Below are 5,323 nucleotides of genomic sequence, written 5' to 3'. Positions count from 1 at the left end.
TTCTCCCCCTTAGTCTTCCATTGGAGTCCTTGTATGGTGTGCTGTAGGATAAACACTGAACTACTAACCACATGGTCAGTGGTTCAAGCCCACCAGCTGCTCCTCGGAAACCCTGTGCAGGGTTGCTGTGAGTTGGATCTGACTTGATGGTATTTCACATCTGGTCCTGTTGTTTCATTCTTTTCCATTTCATTCCCATCTGTTTTCTTTACAGCCCCATGTCCACATCTCTTAGTTTCAGGCACTTCTGACCTCATGCCCAGACTTGTAGAACATCCTTCAAACTGGTCAGCTGGCTTATATAATCCTCCCTGCAGATACTTTTGTTGTTGTTGTTGTTGTCATAGCACAACTTATGTATTTCAAATGGACACAAAATTAGTATCCTTTACAGTAGCTTAAGTTAACTTGCCCTTGAGTGGGAGCTTTCTTTCCAGTATTTTGATGTCTACAAGACGTATCTAGAAAATTTACTACTGTGGAAAATGAAGACCGCTTAAATCGCATGGGGCTGGGGACAGGGGAGGGCCTGCAGTTTTTCTTTTTTGATTAATTGCTGTAACACTGTCCTTCAGGAGGATGATGGAGTTTCATATTTTCTTTAGACATGATTAGACGCCAAAGTTCGTGCAGGACAACTTTGATGCTATATGAATTCTGCCATTTTGCTAGCACTGATAATGGCTCTTGGGTCCACCAGTCCATTAGAACTATTCATTCCATTCATAGTAACTTTTGTTACAAATATTACAAAGGGGGGTGCTTCTGGGTATTTAGGTCTACATTCTATTTTAAGGCTGTATATCTGGTTTTCATAAATTGTTCTTGGAGGCCCAATTATCATCCCTGTCCATCTTGTAAGTGTCATGTCTTCGTCATCTTCTAGACCCCAGCTAACTCCTACTCCTTTCTGGCCTTCTTCGAGTTCTTCCAACAGTCGAAAATTGCGAGGGACTTTTACTCCCAAGCCCATGGTAGCTGCCATCTGTGTCCCTTGCAGATGGTTTAAAAGTCATCTTGAAGCTAGTATATGTACTTGGGTTTTGATCTGTGCTTGATAATTCCATCTTCTGAAATCTTTGTTTCCTGTCATCTTTTATTTCCACGGCTTCTGTCTTATTTCCTTGTTTGCAAAGGGGACAGATATGCTTGAGGCTGCAGCTTGCTCTGGTAGGAAAGGAAGTCCCTGTCTAATCAGTACCCTCCTCTGTCAGTGCTGTGGCGCTGCTCAAACCACACTATCTTCCTGGGTGGCGGGCACTCTTGCCTCTTGACTTTGCCTGGTGTGCAGGGCTGTGAGTGTGGGGCTGATCCTGCTGGCCCAGGTGCCAGCTATTGGGAGACAGGGAGGGAGGGAACTTGGAGTGGTCCCCAGGAGGAGGGACTACTTGATGGGTGGTCCAGAACCTAAACCACGGGGTCTGGTTCCAGAACACTCAGTTTTCTAGCAGTTACTTGACACTAGAAGCTGACTTTGTTTAGTCTACTCCTGTCATTTTGCAGATGAGCAAAACAAAGACCATGAGATGTCCTTGTAATTAAAAAGTAGTAAGTAGTGCTGCCCTTGGACAGTGACTAAGGAAGATCGTAGAAGAATTTATACATTTCAGTTATGGTGTTTGGAGAAGAATACTAAGTACCGTGGACTGCCAGAGGAACAAACGGATCTGTTTTGGGAGAAGTACAGCCAGAGGTTTGTTTCTTAGAAGCCAGGATGACAAGACTTTAGTCTCTCATAGTTTGGACATGTTATAAAGAGGGATCAGTTCTTGGAGAAGGAGAGAGCATGTTTGGGTAAAGTGGAGTGTCAGCAAAAAAAGAGGCAGACCCCCAATGAGATAAATTGGCCCAGTGGCAGCAGCATTGGGCACAACCATAACAATTGTGAGGCAGGCACAGGACCAGGCAGTGTGTCATTGTGCATAGGGTTGCTCTGAGTTGGTGCCGACTGGACAGCACCAAACAACAGCAGTGCTGTTCCATTCTCATGTAGCACATGTCAGTGAGAAAGTGGTGTCATGGACAGGGAGGCTGTGGTCACTGCTTTTAGGGGAGTTTACTGTGTACCTCCAAAGCTGCTGCCTGGTGCCTGGGAGGAAGATGGTCCTGATGGTGTCAGACCGGCAGGCCCCACCTCGGGCCCTGTTGGGTGACACAGTCTGTGACATGATCTGGTCCGAGTTCAGCAGTGTTCCCTTTAACCGGCAAGTCAGGGGCCTGGCAAATAGGCCTCAGGTGGCCACTGTGTAAACAGTCACTCAGCTCTTTGCTCCCTGGGGCTCCCTAGTGACTGGGAACACAGGCTCCTGGACACGCCTCCTCTCCACCCTTCCCCACTGTTCCGGGCCTGACTCCACCCTGAGATCCCCGTGGACCAACTTACACCATTGAGTTTCACATTCTAGCTCTTTGTGCGTGGACTTCTGACTAGTCCCCCTCACTCCTAGTTCGCAGCCTCAGAGCAGCAGAGCATTGAGCATCATCCTTGAGGTTATTGAAGCAATTTAAATGAAGGCTCTTCTTCAGCCTGCTGAGCATTGTCAAGTACCCAACTTTCTTAAATTACCTCTATAATTTTCTTTTCAAATTATCCTTGTGAAACTAGGTGACAGTTGAATGAGAAACATGTGTTGCTCTTGATATTTTTCTTTTCACTAAGCTTGCAAACCTGTTGGCTTAAAAATGACAGGGAAGGAGTGTTCTGATCCTGAGGTTCTGTCTTGGTAGCTTGTCACCAGCTCCTGGATTTAAATTGCTGCTCCTGGCCAACAGAAATTGGTCTTTTTTCTTGGATCCAGTATGGGTGGGAGAGCCTGACGGAAAGGAATGATTGCGAGCAAAACTCTGTTGGAATGGGTTCTTTATGAAAGCAATTTCTTTCAGATATGGCTACTAAAAATATGTAGCGGCCTTGTAGAAGCTACACCATTGAACTGTAATTCTTGATCTCGTTGGGGGCAGGGCCAGTTCCTGTTGGCACATGATTCAGAGCCACCGCGATCCCCCCCAAGGTTTTACATTTTCTCTTGTTGGTAGTGTCAGTTGCCAGCATTGTGAGCATGAATACTTGTTACAAGACTTTTCAGATGAAAGGAGCTTTTCAAATGAAAGGAACTAGTGAGCAACATGATGTTGATTATCTATGAGAGATTATTTGTAAATATAATATGTTGGGTTACGTACAACCTTCTCTAAACCTATACTTGCAGGGTTTGGGATCTGGATGGGACTCTGTACATGAGATGTTGAAACCCAGAGAGACCGTGGCTTGCTCAGTGCCGCACATAGTCAGCTAGATAAGGGGCTGGTACCAGATGCCCTAAGACTTTCCCAGGAGGCCTCCCATCTGCTGGTGCCCTCCCGCTGCTCTCCAACACCTACTCTTTGTTCTGGAGGTAGAGAATAGACCCACGTGCTGAACATCCCATGCCCAGGCTCCGGTTCATGCCCTTGTCCCTCCCCCTCCTCCAGGACATGCTCGTCCTACCCCCGCACACACCCATCTGTCTAAAAGACTAAGTTACATTACTGCCTTGCATGGTGGTCTCGCCCTCCTCAGGGGTCCTGGAGCTCACACTGTGTTTTAGCTCATTTGATTGGTTCTCTTTGTGGGTTGTATTGTGTTAATGTCCATCTGGTAGGGCCTGCCTAGTTGTCTGGTGCCCAGTAACTGGGTCTTGAGCGCTGACTGGTGAAAGATGCCAGGTAGTAAGTGCCAGTCTCAGATAGACTTGCCAACTTGGTTTTGCTGCCCAACTTGTCAGGTGTGTGCTTCTCTCTGACGAGCCTTAGTCACTACACCCTGGAAGGACAGACGTGACTTCCAGGTCAGTCACCACTGCCCCTAGCAGAAGTCTCAGTGGATGATGCGTTACAGCACAGATACTTCATTTTCCAACCACTTTAATTTTGGTTTCCATTTTAAATGTTTACTTTATCCTGATTCCTCAGAGCGTGGGTCATGTCTTCACTGCTGCCTGAACATTCTGGCCTTATGGCACCTACCATTTGGGGAAACAAAAAAGCCAAAGGTTACAGCCATTCTACACTGGGATACGTTGTTACTTATTTGCGTGGCAAGATTGAGTGTTGTGAGGGGAGATGCAAGCCAAATACTAGTTAGCATTGTTGTGAAAATTGCAGTGGAAGCAATGTAACTGTCCTGTGTTAGCTTTTTATAGAGAGAAAGCCACTGGTGGGTTTTGTTCCCAGATCCTCAAAACCACCAGGATGCTACATTCTGTGCTGTTGGGCTTCTAAAGTAATGCTGGTAACGTTTTTTAAGTCTTGAAATTTAGAATCGTGGATAGAAACGAACCAGTTAAGGGCAGGACACAGTCACTGAGGCGACGTGCAGTGAGACAGGTCGTTTAGTCTTTATAATATTGGCTTGTAGTTTATTCGTAAAAGAGAATGCCTAACTGAAATTTGTCTAGTGAAAATTAAACTGCTACTCCTGCTGAAGTGATAAACGGTGGGCTCTGTCAAGTAAACATGTAATTACAGTTTAAAAATGAGCTTCATCTGCACTCCTCCCTGCACGCAGCACTGTTTCCATGAGGAGAAACTGCTTTCTGACCTGTGGTTTTCTCCTTCTTTTCCCAGAGCCTGAGCCCTGGTGAAGCCGGCAATGACAAGTCTGAATGGTAGCCATGCCGAAAAAACCACTGACATGCCAAAACCATCAGCCCCCAAAGTGCACGTGCAGAGATCTGTGCCCCGAGACACCATCGCCATTCACTTCTCGGCATCCGGGGAGGAGGAGGAGGAAGAGGAGGAGGAGTTGAGGGAGTACCTGGAGGAGGGGCTGGACGACCAAAGCATCGTAACAGGGCTGGAAGCCAGGGAAGACCTTGATCTTGGCCATGACCCTGCTGGCCCCGCCACCTCACACATCCTGGCAGATGGACTGTCCACGCCCCAGGCTCCGGCCATTATCCCCATCTCTGAGAACACTGTAAAGCTGTTGGAGTCCCCTCCTCCAGCAGCTCAAGTATTAAGTACAGTGCCATTGGCTCTGTCCCCAGGGTCTTCTTCATCAGGGCCCTTAGCTAGCTCTCCCAGTGTGTCATCCCTTTCTGAGCAGAAAACCAGTTCTTCCTCCCCGTTGTCCTCTCCTTCCAAGTCTCCTGTGCTCTCATCCAGTGCCTCATCCTCCACACTTGCCAGCGCAAAACCCTTCCTGAGCCTCGTGAAGTCCCTGTCGACAGAGGTAGAGCCAAAAGAATCCTCACACCCCCCAAGGCACAGGCACTTGATGAAGACGTTAGTCAAGTCTCTGTCCACAGACACTTCCAGGCAGGAGTCCGATACCGTGTCCTAC

The 5,323-nt window shown here is 47.5% G+C and overlaps 1 pseudogene; it reads right to left on the bottom strand.

Moving 5' to 3' along the window:
* Positions 1-549: 549 nt before the first annotated feature.
* LOC102811278 lies at positions 550-985 on the bottom strand (annotated as a pseudogene).
* Positions 986-5,323: the final 4,338 nt, after the last annotated feature.

Source organism: Chrysochloris asiatica, unplaced genomic scaffold, assembly GCF_000296735.1.
Source record: "Chrysochloris asiatica unplaced genomic scaffold, ChrAsi1.0 scaffold00007, whole genome shotgun sequence".
NCBI classification, from domain to species: Eukaryota; Metazoa; Chordata; class Mammalia; order Afrosoricida; family Chrysochloridae; genus Chrysochloris; species Chrysochloris asiatica.
Note: the sequence above shows the minus strand (reverse complement) of the source record. Positions and strands in the feature narration are given on the sequence as shown.